Raw genomic sequence first — 21,754 nt, 5'->3', positions numbered from 1 at the left:
TCCCTTCCCAATTTGGATATGGATGGGTTGGGTTAGACGGGGGAGACTAAAATAAGTAATTAGTCTGATGCAGGTAATATTAATTTTTAAATATACAAACTTCTGATTTTCACATTTCCTCTCCCTCCCTGTTCTTCACTAAGATGGCATTTGGGTGAAGTGGTGGGGAGTGGTACAGGAGTGGATAGACCCACCTGGTGAGCTCCAGATCCGTTATGGCTCTGCCCTGAGCAGCTGCTCTGGCCTGGTGCATAGACTGGAGATCGCTGAGGGATAACCTCCGTGCCTAGAGTTGCTGCTGAAAACTCTTGCTGGTAGAACTCGTTTTATGCTCGGTCATGTCTGGTGGTGCTCCTGGCAGGCTCCACTTTACTGTGGCTCTTTCGGGCATGCCTACCCTCTGGGTCTGTGCCATATCCTTCATCCAGCTACACATGCTTCTAGTGTTCTGCGGACCACTGGCTCTCTCTAGTTGGTCTCAGGTAAGCTGGAACAGTTTATAAATTTTAAATACTGAACCTGGTAGAGGGCAGGCACCCTCTTAAAATGAAAATTAACGAGTAGAGATTTTGGGATAACATTCGTTCATTTGCATTTATTAAACATTTGCTAACAATATGGCCATTACTGTGCTGGGTTGTGATCTTAGAAACACAGGTCACACAGTTCTGTTCTCCAAGAGCTCACAGTTAGGTCAAGGAAGCAGGAAAGTGAACTGTTAGAGTAGAGCAGTTGTAGTAGAGAAGGATGATTGTATATAGCCCAAACTGGGACAATTTTCTTTAATATATATTTCTATTGATATCAGAGAGGAAGGGAGAGGGAGAGATCAATAGATACATCAGTGATGAGAGAGAATCATTGATCAGCTGTCTCCTGCATGCCCCACACTGGAGATCGAGCCCACAACTTGGGCGTGTGCCCTGACCGGGAATCGAACCGTGACCTCCTGGTTCATAGATCAATGCTCAACCACTGGGCCATACCAACCAGGCTAAACTGGGACAGTTCTAAAGGTAAAGGTACAATTGAAAATGGTTTAAGATGGTACATTTTATGTTATATTCTTTTCCTACAATATACAAAAAAGGTGAAGGTAGGTGCTATTAATGCTCAGGCCAGGACAACAGACATCAATCAGGGCAGTTCTGGGCAAAGCAGATGAATGGACAAGCTGCACTAGAAAGATGAAAGGTTGCCAGGAGGCAGAGACAGAGCAGGGAGAATGATACAGTGCTTTACTTTCCTCATCTCTAAAATGGGGATAATTATGGCACTTCTTTCGTATGGGTAGTTAGGAGAATTCAGTGAGTCAATTCAGGCTCCTGGAATACTGCCTAAGAGTTGTGTTTTTTAAATCTCCTCACTCATTTTTCACTAGTCAGTCACCTGTGGTTTTCCTTCATTGTAGATCTTCAGATTTTTGTGTGTATTTTTTACACAGTAACCTCTCAGCAGATGTTTGTGGTTTAATCTTTCAGACCTCATTATACCCTCATCAGTGAAAATCACTCATCTTTCCAGCACACCACATGTCAAAATACACATTTAGTGAACTTTTGGAAGTTACCTTATTTCCAGCCCTTTCTCTTTTCCTCTAGAAATTCTGAGTATTCTCTGGTGCCTGTCCTTCCAATCTTGTGGTTGTTTTCATCTTTTCACAACAGGCAATTACTACAGGCAACTCTTTTTAAAGGAATGGATCCTTTTTTAATTTATAGAAGTAACTTCTTTACTGCCCCCCCCCCCCAGCTTTTAAAATAAAGGGGCGGAATAAAGAGACATAATTAAATGACTGTGCTCCTACTGTCACCTACTATTCTTTTCAAGAGCAGATTTTGAGGTGATTGAACCTTGTTTTGAGATAACATGATAAAGGATGAAGGATTAGAGAAAAGATCTGGTTGGGAGAAACCAATATACACTGAGGGGGAGGGGACATGGGCAGTTGGCCAGCCTGCCTGCTGGTCAAACTCCTGGTCAAGGGGACAATTTGCATATTAGCCTTTTATTATATAGGATATACACTGAGTGGCCAATTATTATGCGTTCAGAGATCATAATAATCTGGCCACTCGGTGTATAGTGACATTGATTCATTTCAGTAGAGGGCTACTCCAGGCACACATTTACTTGCGATAGCTGTGGACATATTACTGCTGGATTCTGATAGAATTTGCTAAGAGCAGGAGTTCAGATTTCATTCCAGATGCTCTCTCTTGGGCCTTGACTGAGTATTTGTAGTACTGGTCCCAAGAACAGTGGTGTGAGCCATCACTCTTGCATGGTTGTGACTCCTGATTTGCTTTCCTTGGTTCCATTCATCACTGAAAGTGGCAAGAATCTTGTGTATTGGGATCTCTATGTGACTGCATTAGGCTGCGTTCACTTTATGTTAATTTAGCATGTGTTCAACAAATGTTAGTTGAGTTCCTGACTATCAGACACTATTCTAGGCAGGGGATAATATTAGTAAACAAAACAAAGATCCTTACCCCTGTGGAGCTTATATTCTGGGGAGAAATAAACAATAATCATAAAAGGTAAGTAAAGAGGGTGTTAGAAGATGATGAGCACTGTGAACAAAATCAGAGCAGGATAAAAGGACTTGGGAATACAGATACGGGGTGGACGGAGGTGGAGTTTCCACTTTCTGAAAAGGGATGGCTAGTGTAGTTCTCACTGAGAAGGTGATATTTGAATCAAGATTGGAAGGGTGAGAGGATTAGCCATGAAGCTGTCTGGGCATGAATTTTCTTGGCAGATGGAACAGCCAGTGCAAAGGCACCGTGGCAGGAATGTTCCTGATGTTAGGCAGGGAGGCAGTGTGGCTAGGAGGGCAGTGCTAAGAGACGAGGTCAGGGGGGACGTCACAGGATGGAATATTGTGTTACAGACCATTATAAAGATGGTGGCTTTCCTTCTGGTAAAACAGGAGCCACTGCAGGAGGTGATGAGATTTAACTTGTTTAATTGTGTCACCTGATGGTGTGAGAGTCAACTAAGTGCAGGGTTGGGGTGAGTAAGGACAGAAGCTGGAAGACCAATTGGGAGGTCATGGCAGTAGGAGAGGTGATGGTGGCTTTGACCAGGATGATGGTGGCAGAGGTAGTGAGAGGTGGTTGGGTACCTGTCACAGGTACCTATAATTTCATAATTCACACTTAGTGGTTAATGGTCAAGTATATTCTGATTAAACAGCACTTTAGCCACATACATTTCTGGAATTGGTATGATGATTTCTCCTATTAAGCACGCATGTGTATACCATTTGTTCATGTAAACATTTGGGATGCAAAACTCAGGTTTCTTGAGTTTAATCTTGTTTTAACGCTGGAAAGAATGTAGCTATCCTTTAGCCCCAGTTGTGTAATAAAAGTGAAAATGTGTATCTTTACACATTAAAGGTAATAATTCTTAAAAAAAAAGATATTTAGCCCTGGCCAGTTTGCTCAGTGGTTAGAGTTTCAACCAGAACACTGAAGTATCTCGGGTTCAATTCCCAGTCAAGGGCATGAACCTGGGGCTGCAGGTTGGATTCCCAGCCCTGATTGGGGTACGTTTGGGAGGCAACCAATCTCTCTCTCTCTGTCTTCCTCCTCTCTCTTTCACTCTATCTAAAAAAATCAATAGAAAAAATATCCTCGGGTAAGGATTAACAAAAAAAAAATCCTATATAATAAAAGGCTAATATGCAAATAGACCAAATGGCAGAACAACCCAACAACCGGTCGCTATGACCTGCACTCACCACTAGGGGGCGTGCGCAGAACATGGCGGGCGTCAGGCACGGTGGGATGGTGGAGCAGGTGAGTGGGGGCGCCAGACCAAGGCAGGGTGCCGGTTGCTGTCATTGGGGCGAGCCTCTGGTAGTTACTGAAAATTCATTGTTCTCACACCTGCTGCCGACACTGGCCCCGCTCGCACACGCTGCCAGCTCCGGAGCCGCTGCTTGCACTCAGTGCCAGCGCTGGTCCCACTTGTGCCTGCAGCCAGTGCCAGAGTTGCCTCTCGCACCCACTGCCGGTGCCTGGCGCTGGTCCTGATCGCTCTGCGCCGTCAGTGGGTGTGAGCGGCAGCTGCCGGCCCCTATCGCCCCTGAGGGCTTCTCCACCTCCCTCTGCTCCTGAGGGGCGATCAGGGCAGCAGCTGCCCGCTCGCACCCACTGATGGCACCGGCCCTGCTCACACCCACTGCTGGCACCAGCCCCAATCACTCTGCACTGCCGTCAGCGGGTGCAAACGGGGCTGATGCCGTCAGCGCAGGAGAGTGGCAACAGTGGGAGCAGGGATGCCGGCAGTGTGGGGACCGGGGGCCACGGCAGGAGGGGCTGGGAGGGGGAGCGGAGGATGAGCCAAGACCCACCCCTGTGCCCACCACAGCCTTACGGCCCACAGTTCTTTTCAAGGTGCACGGATTCATGCACTGGGCCCCGAGTATATTTGTAACGTACAAAGCAAAATTACTCCACCCTTCACCACACCAATCACTACCAAAATTTGGTACTTATCCTTAATGAGCTAATAAAAATATGCCTCAATTTGGAGGGTTTCAGTTCAGTACAAAAATGGCAGCCATTTGTAGAATAAGTACCTCTGGACTTGAGAACTAAGCAAAAATATTACTGAGGCCAACTAAAATCATGTGGAATTCAGCCCATATTAGCCAGCTCAGTGCAACTAGCCCTAGTTGAGGGCCAGATGCTGACAGGGCAGGGATGAGATGCAGCCAGGACTTCGAAAAGGAAACTGATCTTGAGGGAGGGAATTTTCACCTGACGTAGCATTTAATACTTAGCACTCCAGTGAGTTATTTCTGTTGATTGTTTTAATATTGTCATATGTTGTTCATATGTTTATGAATGAGGCTGGCTAAGAATTTATAGTGAACTCTTCTTGATAGATGGGTGACCCAGAGCCCCTGGCTGCCACACTAGTGCCTAACAGTGAGGATCTGGGGAGGGCTGAAGGGGATGCTGAAGGGGAATTAATATTTTAGAATTTCCTACGAAATCTGGAACTTCTAAGTGAGGGCATGAAGCCCAAGTTTGTCTTTAGAACATAAATTCTTCAACAATAAGTCCTAGATCTTTTCTTGTTCTTACACATTTGTAGCAGCATTTGCATAGTAGGGGGAAGACAGGGTTTCGAATGGAACTGGTCTGGTTCAGATTATTGGTGAGGCTTGAATAAGTTAACTGCCTTTAAGCCTCAGTTTCCTTCTCTGTGCAACTGGGTTTTTTGCAAACCTACTTGTTAGAGGTTTTGTAAGGATCATACCAGGCCATGTAGAGTTATAGGAACCATCATCTGTTGTGCAAGGCTCATTAAATATCCCCTTCCTCTTTTCCACCACTGGCTCAAACCATTAATTTTAATTGATGATTTAACATCATAGGTGTTTATAGTTTAATTTTTTATAATGAAGTATATTACATTTCATAATTTATGTGATTATTGTGGCAGGGCCTAAAACAAAATGAAACAAACCTAACACAAATTCCATTTCATTGAGTTTTTTGTTTACAATTTAATGTTTACAAATTCTTCTCTGTAATATCTTATGTCACATTACTAAAGACAGCAACAAAATAACCAAAAAGGCAGAGATTCATTTCCATTTCTTGTGGCTGGAGACAAGTAGATGCCATTTAGCTACTTTACTCTGCATGTCATGTTTAACTGAGTGGAATTTTTTTACTTGAGGATTTGTAATATCTAAAAAGGGCCTTATAAATTGATTGACTAGCATTTTAAAAATAGGATCATAAGTATCAGTAAAGCTTAAGCAGCAGGATAAATTCTTGCAGGGTTTAGATATCTTCTAAAGACATCTTTCTGTGCTCAGTGGAGCATTTGTGTTCATAACTGATCCATTTTGATGGATTTAAACTGCATTGACAGTTTCCTTGTATATGAAATGAGAAATTTGACTAGATTATTGCTCAGGTGTCCTTTAGTTTAAAATTGAAATTCTAAATTCCAAAATTTTAGTTTTAAGCTAATGAGAAGACAGTCTTGGAAGATGCCTCTGAAATTAGTATCTAAGTGGGAAGCCCCTTGAGCTGTTCTGATTACCTCATGATGTGAGGCAGGTAACAGAAGGAAGTCACTGAAGCACACCAAGTGGATAGTGTAGGTTTCTCCTGATCAGCTTTGGTCTCTATTTAAACATTCATTTTTGCCTACAGTAGATTTAGGAGTACTGATGGTTATTGGTATTAATTAAATGTCTAAAAGAATTTGAGCCCCTTGGAAATTGATGCAATGTAACCACGAGTGTATTTTAATATTATCTTAATGAAATATGATATATGAAAAGAGAATGTTATTGGGATAAATTGTATTTAAGTTTCCCAATTAATGTGATTTTGGGAAAGGCTCTTGAATTATTAAAGCTTCAAGTTCCTCAGTGCAAAATGCTCTATTTACCTATTTTTATTTTTTTCTATTTATCTTTATGGGTTATACTGTATAGTGAATAATGAAATAAAGTTCATGTGATAAGGGCTTTATTAAGTACTATAAAGTGTTATACCCTACATAGACCATAATCATTAATATCCTGAGCTTTTTACACTAAACTGCTGTGCTGCATGTGGTGGAGAATTAGAAAACTCCGATATGTAGTTAATAAATTTGAAAGAATTCTGATTGGAAAACAAGGAGAAAGTACCTATGTCATTATGGCCAAAGGATAATCGAGGTTCTTTCTTTAGCAGCACTTCTCTTTTTAATATTTTGATATATGTATATATTTTTATTTTCTCAGTTTGTACATGTATTACATTTTTATAAAAATAGGTAAAGCACCAAAAAATACATGAAACATGAGGTAAAAAACCACTCACGATCTCACCATCTTACAGCAACCACTGTTAACAGATTTCCTTGAACTCTTCTTTTTCTCTGATTTTAGTAAAGATCATTTTATATATACAGTCTTTTAAACCCCGCATTTGCCTAACATGATGTTTCTCACACACTGGAAGTGATGGGCAGAAATACGGAGCCTTAGCCATATAGGTATTTGAGCTACTGAATCAACCTGGAGTGCCTGCCTTCTAGTCCTTTTGTTTAAATAGATCCTTTTTGTTTAAGTCACTTTAGTTAGGTTTCTTTTATTTGCAGCCCAAACAACCCCAAACTGAGAAAACTGTCTTGAATTTATTAATTCCTCCCATGCATGATTTCTTCCTTTTTTTTTTTTTCCCACTGAAAATATTTTTTTCGCCTTTTGTATTGAAACTGGAATTTATTTGCCAGGAAGGATGATCCCATCATACTTCTGCTGGAACCAGCACATGGCCTTCTCTTTGCTGATTCTGTGTTTGGCCCTAATGCAACCTGTCCTGCGTTTCTTGTCTTCTGCTGAAACCTGGCCTACCAGTACCATATAGACGTCCAGGACGTAGATACCAATGCTTGGGTCATATTTGATCCCCAGATTGAGGTGTTCTGGATCCCCAAACCAAAGTTTCCAGAATCTGAGAAGTAATTTTTTTGTAATTTGTACTCTCACACCTTCAGAACTTTCTCCAAGATTTCTTCTGCCTCAGCCCCATGGACTGTGCAGTGGACAGCAATATTTTCATTTCTCCTAATGCCAAAGGATCTGACAGTGTATCTGGCTTTGGAGAACACACGGGTCTGGCCTGTGAGCTGCTTCAGGACCTTGGCTGCCCGGATCAGTCTGTCTCCACTTTTCCCCACACAGATGTTGAGGCAGAGCCTGTGGATGCGAAGTTCCCTCAGGGGTTCTCCTTTTCCCCTTAATCCTGCGCCTTGATGAGAAACAGGAAGAGATTTCTTTCTTTTAAAACATGTGAATGTAGACTAAATTACTATGAGTGGAATTTGTGGATTAAAGATTATACACTTTATTAAGTTTTTGACCTCTGCGGGATTTCCTTTATTTTCTTGCCAGTTCATCGTGAGATTTTAAAACATTTTTTTTTAATGAAAATTTTGGAGTTTTAAACTGGTAAAGTTTGCTTTTCTTCTTCTTCTTCTTCTTCTTCTTCTTCTTCTTCTTCTTTCTTCTTTCTTCTTTCTTCTTTCTTCTTCTTCTTCTTAAAAATGTTTGATTCACTATAGTGCCTGCAATGTTATTTCTTTATTTATATACACTATTTTTTTAGCATCTACTCTATGCCTGATACTTTAGCACATATTTCCTCATTTAGTAACCCAGTGTGTGTGTGTGTGTTTTAATAGGCATATTTTACTCATTAATATTCACTGAATGTTTGGTCTTACCCATGGCATCTTGTGTTAGGTTTTCAAATTATTATGCTTTCTTATTGTTTACCCTTTTCTGAGTTTTGTCTTGAATTTTCTTTAAATTTCCTTGTGACTTGGAAGTTAAATATGTCTAATTTTTGTTATAATTGTGGGTACGTTTAATATTTGAACTTATCATTGGAGCAGTAGCTGTGGAGCTCCCCTAAACTATATAAGCTTCACCACATTCTTTTCTTCCTTCCCTTTATATCCTAAATTTTGTTTAAATAATTAGAAATATTTGTTCATATAATTTTTTTTAGCATTTTGCTTTCAAGCCTCCTTGCTGAATATTTGTATCATGATTTCAACACCATTAGCATACATAATTTAGATCACTGTAGTTTTGTTACTTTTATTGCTCACTGCTATTTGTTTTATACTTATCTATATCTATACTTTCAAATATCTTCTACTTTCTTGAGTTCTTTTAATTTATTTTTTAATTGATTATATGTGCCCCTTTCTTAAGAATTTTTTTCCAGAAAGAATATGTGGAAAGTACATTGTTATCTTTCTATGTCTATTAATATTTTTCATTTGCTTTAAAATCATGATAATTACAATATTGATACTTTAGTTAAATTTGGGATTCTTACTAGGTCACAGTCTTTTACCTTCCAAGTCCTACAAACCTTACTCCATGGTCTTTTAGCAGTTAGTAGGGCAAGTGAGAAGCCTGATGTCCATCTCATTCATATAGCCTCCCCCCGCCTTTTTTTTTAAAATCTTGGTGGAGGTTCCTATGTCTATTAAATTTTTTTTCTCCTTGACATTCAGAAATTATGGGATGTGTGGATTTTTTATGATTAATTCTGCCAAGTTCTGTGCATAATTTCAGTTTGAAAAACTCATTTTTAAGCCCCCCGCCATTATTTACTTAATTAATATTTCTGCTTTACTTACCTCTCCCTTCTCTTTCTGGAATTCCTGTTATATACATATTTGATCTTCTGGATCTGTTGTTCAGGTTTTATCTTTTTCACTGATAATTTATAGTTTTTTATTATTTTCCTGTGAATTCTGGGAGATTTCATTGAGCACTAATTTTATGCAGTAGCCAGTCTGCATTTCACTGCCTCCATGCTTTAGGCCACTAGTTTCACTTTTTGCTTTCAAATACTATTTCTTGTTACTCCCTTTTCACCTTTCCTTGAAGTAATGTTTGTTATCAGTGATTCACTATCAGTTTGAAGTTCACTGAGAATGTAAATTTTAAGATTTGTAAGCTTATCTTGTTTCTTGCAGTTATTCAGATTATTCCATGTCTCTTAAAATATTTGAGTCTCTTCTATCTAGTTTGCTTGCTTGTCTGTTTGCTCATCTGCCAAGTGAGGTCTAGTTTATTCAGTTTGGGGAACTGAAATAATGCTTTATCGGAAATTGTGTAGACCGTGTCCAGTTCTTTTCATTACAGGCAAACATAGGGTAAAAGTTAGATTTATTGTAATTTCTCATCAACAGCTTAGAGTTCTAATAGTTTGTGTGGGGTAGAGATGGACCTGTCGGCAGTGGGAGACAGCTGCAGGGCAAAGTCCCCCTTTGTTGCCGAACAGTCTCTCTTTTGTGTTGTCTTGGCAGCTCTGAGCCTACTGGAGTAGTTTCCCTTTCCCTTGCATAGCTGGCTGGCCTGGCATCCAGGCAGAACCTCTAGCATGACTCTTTTCCAGCACTGCCTTGCTCCCAGCCTCTGCTTCTACCCAGAAGCTGTCTGCAGGCTCTGAAGATGAGATCCTGGTGGACGTGGCCCCTCTCTGTGTAGTGGAGTTTAAAGTTTGGGACTGATAGCCATTGTGTTCCAATCCTGGCTTTGCTACTATTAGCTGTGTGACATTGGGCATCTTGTTTAACCTCCGAGCACCAGTTTACTCGTGTGTATAATAATATTTAAATTTATTAACACTCTAAGGCACTTAGTAGGGTGTTTGGTTCTCAATAGCTAATGAATGGCGGCAATTTTATTGTTGAGGTTTTGGGAACTGGCTGCTGATTAGGCTCTTTATTCACTACTCTCTTTTCTAAACCATCTCCTGCTCACTCTCCTCAAGGGTTCAGGTTTTGGATGGGGCTCCTGTGAAGTGGTCAGTAGGTGGTGAAGAATTTTCTCTATCATGTCAGTTGGGTCATTTTAGCAAGGAATGATGAGACAAAGTAGTGGTCTTATGCATCATGTTGGTTCCAGGTACTCACATGTAATTCTTTAAACCACTGACTTTTATTTTAATAAATTATGTGAGGTAAGGGTCCACTTTTTGGGAACTAATTAGGGCATCACAATAAAATTATACAAGTTTATTGTATAATTAATCTTTCCCTCACTATAATAACTTTTTAGTATGCTAATTAGCATATATGCTTTTAGTTCTGTTCCATTGGTCAGTCTGTTTAATTTAGTACAGTACCATGATATTTGAGTCTTCCTTCAGTGACAAGAATAATTGTTAAGTGCATAGGGATTGGAGACAGACTTCTGGTTTGAATTCTGACTTCTTTAATGCCTGAAAGGTTAAGTAAATTACTTAATCTCTCTGGACCTCAGTTTTATCATCTTGAAAATGGGCTTAGTGATAGTGTCAATCTATAGGATACATGTAAAGATTAAATCATAATTCTCATAAAGTAATTAAAACTGAGCTTGGCTCAGTGTAAGTGCTCAATAATTGTTAATTATCATTACATCTTAAAATACTGTTCCATGTGTAACACAGACTTTTTAAGAAACATTTAACTTTATTGTTTATATTATTAGAGAGGTCCCCTTTGATTTTTTTTCCCCATTGACCCCCCCACCCCCATCCGGCACTCACCCCTCCAAAGCCTTCACACGCTATTGTCTGTATTCAAGGGCTATGCATACATGCATATAAGTTTCCTATTTAATCTCCCCCCCACCCACTTTCTCACACCCACCTTCCCTCTGAAATTAATCAGAGGTGTGATGGGGGCATCACCTTCCCCTGATCGCCAGGTCGCCTCCCGGGAGGCCCCTGAGGTCTCCCAACTGTGAGAGGAGGCAGGCCGGGCTGAGGGACCCCACCCCACCCCTGCTCCAGTGCATGAATTTTCATGCACCAGGCCTCTAGTTTTTTCATATGTCTCTTGTCCTTCTTTATGTCCACTTTGGAGAAGTATATATTTAGGCCTTTACTCATTTTTTAATTGGATTTTTGTCTTACTTTTGTTAAGTTTTATAAGTTCCTTATATATTTTGGATATTAATCACTTATCAGATGTATCATTGGCAAATATATTCTCTCATGCAATGGACTCTCTTATCACTTTGTTGATGGTTTCTTTTGCTGTACAGATGTAGTTCCATTTGTTTATTTTCTCCTTAGTTCCCTAGGAGATGTATCTGTAAACATATTGCTATGAGAGATGTCTGAGATTTTGCTGCGTATGGTTTCTTCTAGGATTCTTATGGTTTCTGACATACATTTCAGTATTTTATCCATTTTGAGTTTATTCTTCTGTATGGTGTAAGTTGGTGGTCTAGTTTCATTGTTTTTAAAAATATTTTTATTGATTTCAGAGAGGAAAGGAGAGGGAGAGAGAGATGGAAACATCAATGATGAGAGAGAATCATTGATCGGCTGCCTCCTGCACATCCCCTACTGGGGATGGAGCCCGCAACCCAGGTATGTGCCCTTGACCCGGATTTGAACCCGGTACCCTTCAATTCGCAGGCCCACACTCTGTCCACTGAACCAAACCAACCAGGGCTAGTTTCTTTTTTTTTTTTTTTTTCATGTATCTGTCTAATTTTCCCAGCACCTTTTATTGAAGAGATTATCTTGACTCCATTGTATGCTCTTGCCTCCTTTGTCAAATATCAATTATGTGTAATGTCTTGGTTAGATTTCTGGGGTCTCTGTTTCATTGATCTGTGTGCCTGTCCTTGTGACAATACCAGGCTGTTTTGATTACAGTGGCTTTGTTGTGTAACTTGATATCTGGTAGTGTGATCCCGCCAACTTTGTTCTTCTTCCTCAAGATTCCTACGGCAATTCGGGGTCTTTTTTGGTTCCATATACATTTTTGAAGTGTTTATTCTAGATCTGTGAAATATGCTGTTGGTATTTTAATAAGGATTGCATTGAATCTATAGCTTGCTTTGGGTAGTATGGCCATTTTAATGATGTTGATTCTATTAATACATGAACACCGTATATTCTCCCACTTGTTTATATCTTTCTCTATCTCTTTCTTCAATGTTCTGTAGTTTTCCAAGTACAGGTCTTTTACCTCCTTGGTTAACTTTATTCCTAAGTATCTTAATTTTTTTGTTGCAATGGTAAAAGGGATTGTTTATTTAGTTTCTCTTTCTGAGAGTTTTCATTATCCTATATAATAAAAGAGTAATATGCAAATTGAACGTCACTCCAAGACACAAGATGGCCACCCCCATGTGGTCAAAGATGGCTGCCCCCATGTGGACACAAGATGGCCACCACAAGATGGCTGGCAGGGAAGGGCAGTTGTGGGCAGTTAGGGGTGACCAGGCCAGCAGAGGAGGGCAGTTGGGGATGACCAGGCTGGCAGAGGAGGGCAGTTGGGGGAAACCAGGCCAACAAGGGAGGGCAGTTGAGGGGACCAGGCCTGCAGGGGAGGGCAGTTGGGGGTAACCAGGCCTGCAGGGGAGGGCAGTTGGGAGTGGCCAGGCCTGCAGGGGAGGGCAGTTGGGGGGAACCAGGTCAGCAGGGGAGGGCAGTTGTGGGCAATCAGGCCAGTAGGGAGGGCAGTTAGGGATGACCGGGCCTGCAGGGGAGGGAAGTTGGGGGGGTGGGCCAGGCCTGCAGGGGAGGGCAGTTGGGGGTGACCAGGCCTGCAGGGGAGGGCAGTTAGGGGTGACCAGGCTGGCAAGGGAGGGCAGTTAGGGGTGACCAGGCCAGCAGGGGAGGGCAGTTGGGGAAGACCAGGCCAGCAAGGGAGGGCAGTTGTGGGGGACCAGGCCTGCAGGGGAGGACAGTTGGGGGGACCCAGGCCTGCAGGGGAGGGCAGTTGGGGGGGACCAGGCCTGCAGGGAGGGCAGTTGGTAGAGACCAGGTATGCAGGGGAGGGCAGTTGTGGGCAATCAGGCCAGCAGGGAGGGCAGTTAGGGGTGACTAGGCCAGCAGGGGAGGGCAGTTGGGGGGGACCAGGCCTACAGGGGAGGGAGTTTGGGGGGGGGGGACCAGGCCTGCAGGGGAGGGCAGTTTGGGGGGGACCAGGTATGCAGGGGAAGGCAGTTGTGGACAATCAGGCCAGCAGGGAAGGCAGTTAGGGGTGACCAGGCCAGCAGGGGAGGGCAGTTGGGGGGGGACCAGGCCTATAGGGGAGGGAAGTTGGGGGTACCAGGCCTGCAGGGAAGTTGGGGGTGACCAGGCCTGCAGGGGAGGGCAGTTAGGGGTGACCAGACTGACAAGGGAGGGCAGTTGGGGCAACCAGGCCTGCACGGGAGGACAGATAAGGGCAACCAGACTGGCAGGGGAGGTCAGTTAGGGGTGACCAGGCCGGCAGGGGATGGCAGTTAGGAGCAATCGGGCCAGCCAGGGAGCAGTTAGGTGTCGATCAGGCTGGCAGGGGTGTGGTTAGGGGGTGATTAGGCTGGCAGGCAGAAGCAGTTAGGGGCAATCAGGCAGGCAGGCAGGTGAGCGGTTGGGAGCCAGCAGTCTTGGATTGTGAGAGGCAATCGGACATCCCTCGAGGAGTCCCAGATTGGAGAGGGTGCAGGCTGGGCTGAGGGACACCACCACCCCCCCCCTCCCCCCAGTGCACAAATTTTGTGCACTGGGCCTCTAGTTTGTGTATAAAAATGCCAATGACTTCTTGGTATTGATTTTGTATCCTGTTATGTTGTGGAATTCATTTATTGAATCTAGTAGTGTTTTGGTGGAGTATTTAAGGTTTTTATGTACAATATCATATCATCTGCGAATAATGACAGTTTTACTTCCTCCTTTTCAATTTGGATGCCTTTTATCTCTTCTTCTTGTCTGATCACTGTGGGTAGGACTTCAGTACTATGTTGAATAAGAGTGGTGAAAACATGAATGCCTGTCTTGTTCCTGTTCTTCGGGGAAATGCTTTTAGTTTTTGCCCATTGAGTATGATTTTGGCTGTACGTTTATTATATACTAGAGGCCCGGTGCACGAAATTCGTGCACTCGGGGGTCCCTCAGCCTGGCCTGTGCCCTCTCACAGTCTGGGAGCCCTCAGGGGATGTCTGACTGATGGCTTACTCCCCCCCCCCCCCACCCCCCTCGTTCCTGCTGCCACAGAGGTGAGAGGCTCCCGCCGCTGTGCTCGCCAGCTGTGAGCCCGGCTTCTGGCTGAGCGGTGCTCCCCCTGTGGGAGTGCACTGATCACCAGGGGGAAGGTCCTGCGTTGAGCGGGATTGGGCCGAAACCGGCTCTCCGACATCTGCCATGGGGTCCCAGATTGTGAGAGGGCGCAGGCCAGTCCGAGGGACCCCACCAGTGCACGATCATGGCCGGGGAGGAACGCAGGACATTGGCCAACCAGGGAGGGACCGCAGGAAGGCTCCAAGGCATGTCTGGCCTATCTCGCTCAGTCCCAATCGGCCAGACCCCAGCAGCAAGCTAACCTACCGGTCAGAGCATCTCCCCGCTGGTGGTCAGTGAACGTCATAGAGACTGGTCAGTTGGTCAACTGTCTGCCCCCTGGTGATCAGTGCACGTCATAGCGAGCAGTTGAGTGGCCTTAGCATATCATTAGCATATTAAGCTTTGATTGGTTGAACGGATGACTGGACAACTGGACACTTAGCATAGTAGGCTTTTATTATATAGGATGGTCTTTATTATGTTGAGGTATGTGACCCCTCTAATCCCACTTTGCTGAGAGTTTTTATCAAAAAAGGGCATTGGATTCCTAGCCAGTTTGGCTCAATGGATAGAGCGTCAGCCTGTGGACTGAAGTGTCCCAGGTTCGATTCCGGTCAAGAGCACATACCTTGGTTGCAGCCTCCTGGTCGGGGCTTCCGCAGGAGGCAACCAATCCTGTGTTTCTCTCACATCAATGTTTCTCTCTCTCTCCCTCCCGCTCTCCCTAAAAATCAATGGAAAAATATCGTCATGTGGATTAACACCCCCCCTCCAAAAGGGCGTTGGATTTTGTCTAATGCAGAAAGCATCAATTGATATGCTCATGTGATTTTTGTCTTCCAATTTGTTTATGTGATGTATCACATTTATTGATTTGTTTTTTATTGTGTCAGCCTTGCATCCCCGCAATAAATCCCACCTTGTCACGATGTATGATCTTTTAAAGATATTGCTGGATCTGATTTGCTAATATTTTGTTGAGGATTTTAGCACCTATGTTCATCAGGGATATTGGCATGTAATTCTCTTTCTTTATAGTGTCTTTGTCTGGTTTTGGAATTAATTAGGCTAATGCTAGCCTTATAAGAAGAGCTTGGAAGTATTGCTTTCTCTTGGAATTTTGGAATAGTTTCAGGAGGATGGGTGTTAGTTCTTCTTCAAATATTTGGTAAAACTCCCCTGTGAAACCTTCTGGACCAGGGCTTTTGTTTGCTGGGAGTGTTTTGATTACTGCTTCTACTTCATTAATAGTTATCGGCATATTCAGGTTTTCTGATTATTCCTGATGGAGTTTTGGAAGATTATATTTTTTCTAGGAATATGTCCATTTCATCCTTGTTAGACTATAGTTGTTCATAGTATTTTTTTTAGGATCCTTTGTATTTCAATGGGGTTAGTTGTTACTTTCCCTCCTTTGTTTCTGATTTTGTTTATTCAGGTCCTCTCTTTGTTTCTTGATGAGTCCTGCTAATGGTTCATCAATCTTATTTATCTTTTCAAAGAATGAACTTTTGGTTTTATTGATCTTTTGTATTGTTTTTTTAGTCTCTAGTCATTTATTTCCCCTCTGATCTTTATTATTTCCCTCCTTCTACTTTGGGCTTTTCTTTTTGTTTTCTTTCTAATTCTTCAAGTTGTAGGGTTAGATAGTTTATTAGAAGTTTTTTCTTGTTTTGTGATGTAGGCCTGTAGTGCTATGAACTTCCCTCTCAGGACTGCTTTCACTGTGTCCCATAAATTTTGGGTTGTTGTGTATTCATTTTTATTTGTTTCCAGGAAGTTTTTATTTGTTTCTTGATCTCTTTGATAACCTATTCATTGTTTAATAACATGCTATTTAGTCTTCATGTGTTTGAATGCTTCTGAGTGTTTTTATTGTAGTTGATTTTAATTTCATGCCATTGTGCTCCAAGAAGATGCTTGATATGATTTCAATCTTCTTGAACTTGTAGAGACTTAGTTTGTGTGCTCACATATGGTATATCTTTGAAATGTTCCATGTGCAATTGAGAAGAATGTATATTTTATAGCTTTGGGGTGAAATGTTCTGTAAATGTCAATTAATTCCATCTCATCTAATAAGTGTGTGTGTTTTTCTTGGCAGAATAAAAAGGTGACAACCCTATGTTTAACACTTTTAGTTTTAGTTTCTGTTTGTTTTTTCTGACCTATGAAATCCAACAAAAAGTATGCCTGTTGACTGAGTTAGAGAACTAAGAGTAGTTTGGATAGAGTATTGGGCAGCTGGGGTGGGTGGGGCTAGAGAAGCAAACAGGAGTCAGATCCTGGGGAATCTCATAGGCCATAGAATTGGACTTGATCCCCAAATCATTGAAGATTGTGACATAATTGGATTTGCATTTTAGAACGATGACTTCTCAGTGGCTGAGTGAGGGATCAGAGAAGGATGAAAAAGGAAACAGGAGACCAGCCGGAAAGCTCTTGTGGATATCAGTGAAAGTGTGACTAAGACAATGTAGATAGCAGAAAGAGGATAAACTTAAGTTACATTAAGGAGGAGGAATTGACAGGAATTAGGAACCTATTGGATGGAAGAGATAACTTTACATTACTTAAATTATTCTTTAACTATATTTTGGTGAATTTTGAATGCCCAAGTAAGTGCAATCAGCACAATTCTCAGAATTCTTAAATGGATTAATATAAATTACTATTGAGTAGAGTCATTGAACATCTGTGCAGTGTAGTCCCTCAAAGACAAAGAGAAACTCATTAAAATGAGATTAGAGAGCTAATCTATCTTCATACTTAAATACTCATTCATGAAAAGCTATGATGTGTGAGTCAGAAAATGCTGATTGCACATTTTATTACATATATAATTCCTTGGAGAATGCTGTCTAGTGGAAAGATTGGGTACTTCTAAACTTTTCAGACTTTGATTTTTGCAGGGATTAATTCAATACTGCTGCATATTATGTAGAGCAATAATTTACATATGCTTGCTTTATAAAATAGCTTTTGGTAGAGGGGCTATGTGGTATGTCAGCCTTAGCTCAAGATTCTTACAAATTTAAGAACTTTTTTGTAAGTATCCTGAAAGGAATATTAGAAAATAATTTAGTTTTGGCCATTATTTTTACCTGAAAATCCCCACAAAAACATAAATGAGTATTGACTAATAAGCAGAAGGTTTTGTTTCTCTGGCTTCTCTGTGAATTGAATGAGTTTACATGTAAGCTTTTCTGTTGGCATGGCTTAAATCAAGCATGCTTTCCAAGGGAAGTCAAGACAGTGAATTATTTGTGGTAATAGACTTTTCTTCAACCAACATATAAAGAATTTTTGCTATTGTAGGTTCATCTGCACTTTGTTGCATCATGTACTTTGATACATCAAGGCAATTCTATGGAAGCTTATGGGGGACATTCAATGTGGAAGGGAAGTCCATGTGATTTTGATTTATGGGATTTATTAACATTCATGAGTATGTATTATGTATCTCAAGAACCCACAGGAAGAATGGCTGATTATAGGAGGAGAAGATATTTGTATATGGTGGGTTTTTAAAAGGTGATGAGATTTTTCAACCATTTATGCCATTTAGTGTTTCCCAGTAGTAAAGGGAATTTAATCTCCTAATGAAATACATTTAAGCACTACAGAAAATAGACATTCTCATCTACTGTGCTAACTTCAAAGCAGTCCATGTGCTGTTGTCTTCTTTATCATTGATATATACTATGTAATTTATATATTCAGAATATTTAGCATGAGAACTTAAAAACTTTTTCTAGCTGGATATTCTGATACTTTGTATCAATTTCTTTTGGGCATATATGCTAGATAATTTGCCTCAGCTATACCTTTTAAAGCATAACTTTTTAAAAGTTGTTCATTCATTTTAGAGGCCCAGAAATTATCTATTCTCTATAAATAGTGTTTCATCTATGAACTATTTATTAATACCAACAGGGGATATTAAACCAATTCAAATTGCTAAGTGGATGACAAAAGTGTCTAGTACTTTTGTGAATTAATATCCACTACTATTTCTCTATTCATAAACTGTACTCTCAAAGGAGGCTATGTTTTTCTATGACATACAATTATATATAGTTATTGGTATGAGCCAAGACCTCAAGGTTAAAAAAAATTACAATGGGCAATTTCAAACATAAATAACACACAAAAATAACCATGCTCGAATCACCCAGCTTCAATGATCAACCTTTTGCCAATCTTGTTTCAAATATCTTCCCACCTCAGTTTTTGTTGGGAGGGGTACTGGGATTTACTTTAAATGAATTTTAGTTTACTATAGTATTTCACCTGTTAATACTACAGAAAATATCAATAAATGATAACTTGTTCTGCATTCCATAATGCCATTGTCGCATAGAACTAAATTAATAATAATTTTCTTAATATTATCATCATCGTAGTCTGATCAGTTCATCTGGGAGAGGAAATGAGAACTTTGACTTGATCTGGGATAATTTCCTTGTCATTCATTGCCTTCATTTCAACTTTAAGATCTCCTTGAAGTTGAGCTCCTCTGGAAGACTGGGTTTACTTTCGCTTCTCACTGGTTACCTGAGGACATTATTAGTCTAGGTAAGACCAATTAAAATTAAATTCTCCACATGAGGCTTTTCAGATGACACAAGTAGATCAAATATATACTTTTTTTTTTTTCATGAGGGTCAGCTGGTGGAAAACAACTTAATTAAAAAAATTTCCCCATTTTTATCCAGACAAGTTTCCATGCTGTTCCATTTCTGCATGGGAGGATTTATTTCTTATAAACTCTTATACTAAGGGTGTAGTCTTTGGGATCCCAGTTTAAATAGAGTATTTTATTAGATTCCTCATGTTGGCTCTAGGCCTTTCACCCTATATCCCATGCCCTCTGCAGTATTTAAAATGAATACTGAAGCATAGCTGGTTTGGCTCAGTGGTTAGATTGTCGGCGCAAAGGGTCGTAGGGTTAGATTCCGGTCAAGGGCATGTACCTCGGTTGCAGGCTCCACGGCAACCAGTCGATGTGATTCTCTGACATCGATGTTTTTCTCTCTGTGTCTCTTCCCCTCCCTTCCATTCTCTCTCTCAAAAAAAGAAAAAGAAAAAAAAGCCAATGGAAAAAATATCTTTGGGTGAAGATTAATAAAAACAAAAACAGAAAACTAAACAAAAAAATCCCCCATAAAATGGATATCCAAGAACTCTGGGACCCATCAAAATCTCTTAAGAAACATATGTTTCTTCTTAGAAACATATCTAGGATTTGGTTCTTCCTCCTTATTCCCCTGCCACTACTGCATTCTAACATGTTGATCACTATAGTAGACTCTCAATTGGTCTTGCAGCCTTTAATTTTTCTCCTGTCTAATCCATGTTGCTCATTACTGCCAAAGTAGTCTTTTGAAAACATCCCCTTTCATTATGTAACCTTACCCACTTACACATGATTCGGAAGTTCTCCTTTGTTCCTTTTTTTTCATAGGATATCAATTCTAATTCCTCCAAACTCTTAAGTTAAGTTGGATTTGAATGCTGGATGAGTACCCTGCTGCCTTACCGTGCAGCGTGCTGCAGTGGACAAGTGAATTCCTTTTACACATTCTCAGGGTCAGTCTGTTGACAGTGTCTTCTAATTGCTGCATCTTTGGCAACTCTATGAAGATTGAGTTTTAGAGAGAGTCCTTTTTCTTTCCTTTTAAAATTAAAAGAAAATTTTTATTGTGATAAAATAGATACAACATAAAATTTACCATTTTAACCATTTTAAGTGTATAATTCAGTGACATTAAATATTTTCAGTGTTGTGCACCATCACCACTTTCCCAAACGTAAACTCCATACTCATTAAACATTAATTCCCTATTCTCCCCTCCCTGCAGCTCTTTTGTGTTTTTAAAGTGTGAAATTCTTGGTCATTTTGCTACATTTAACTACCCTGGAAAAGAGCAGTTCATTAGTCCACAGATTCAGAACAGTGGCAGCCAGGGGCATTCTCTGACTCACTGCTCTTTCAGTCTGCTATTTCATTAAGTCCCTGTTGAGCATTATCACGCACCTGCCTGCTGTAGCAGGCTGTAGGACTAGAGTGGTAAGTAAGCTGATACAGATCGTGCCTTCCCACTGCATACAGAGCCAAGCACTATATTTAAATATATATTGTTCTTCTAATGATTCCATCCATATTCCTCCTAATGGGTAATATTGTTGAACACTCTCATATTGTTGAATTGCTCAAACTAACAGTTCAAGGCTTGTACTCAACATTTCTCTTTTCTGTGAGGGACTCTGGCTGAGGAACAGATGGCATTGCTGATGGTAATAACCAGGAACCATCCATCCAGTCTCACTGATCTTCTGGTGCATTCCTAGTGCTTCCCTATGGGTTATTCTTTATCATTGTACTAGGAATGTGTTCATTTTTCTCTTCTCTTTTATTTTCCATTCTTTTTTTCTTTTTATCTATTTATATGACCTCTTCAAGCAACTCCAATGCTAAGTACCATATGTATTCAAAATAAAAATATTGTAGGTATTAAAGTTAGAAATGAGTTACTCAAGATAAAATTTTTAAAGTCCTCAAGGAATTTATCGGCTCATGAGGAGATGGACTTGCTAATTGGCATTGACAGCTAATATCACTGTCCTAATATATGCAAGATACAGTATGATCCTGGAGTTTAATTTGCCTGAGGAATCCTGAGGCTTGAAGGGAAATTATGCTAATATGGGAGAGTAGATATGCAGGCAATGCTGGTAAGAGGGTGGGAGTCTGGGAACTCTTAAAACCACAGCTATGCAAGGACAGGAAGCTGTGATTAAATAGCCACTAAGAATTAAATCACCAAGAAAACAAAATCTTCAAAACAAGTCTCCAGTGCGAGGAAACTATTTGCAGACACAGAGTAGTGCTTTTTAGTAATAAAACTTATCAGAATAAGGCCTTGTGGTGGCTTCTTTTTCTCAAGCCTCTTACTAATGACTGATAAAGACAGCAACTCCATGTATTTTGTGTGTATTTATAATTTTTCACCTAGCATATGGGTCCATTTAATTTCATTTTATAGTTTTAAAAACAATGAAGATATTGCCTCTTGGTTGTGATTTTTAAAATTCTAAATGACAAAGGTTTCCACACCTTTGATTTGAGAGAGATGACCCTG

General features: G+C 40.7%; 1 protein-coding gene and 1 pseudogene across 1 annotated transcript in view; one reads left to right on the top strand and one right to left on the bottom strand.

The window, feature by feature from the left end:
• Positions 1-21,754, top strand: part of WDFY2 (WD repeat and FYVE domain containing 2) — a 213,878-nt gene that overhangs the window by 40,506 nt on the left and 151,618 nt on the right. The gene's annotated exons all lie outside the window — the stretch shown is intronic.
• On the bottom strand, positions 7,214-20,236 carry LOC129150068 (60S ribosomal protein L11-like; annotated as a pseudogene).

This window comes from Eptesicus fuscus, chromosome 8 (genome assembly GCF_027574615.1).
Source record: "Eptesicus fuscus isolate TK198812 chromosome 8, DD_ASM_mEF_20220401, whole genome shotgun sequence".
Taxonomy (NCBI): domain Eukaryota; kingdom Metazoa; phylum Chordata; class Mammalia; order Chiroptera; family Vespertilionidae; genus Eptesicus; species Eptesicus fuscus.
The sequence above is the reverse complement of the archived record's forward strand: the minus strand, read 5'-3'. Positions and strand labels throughout refer to the sequence as shown.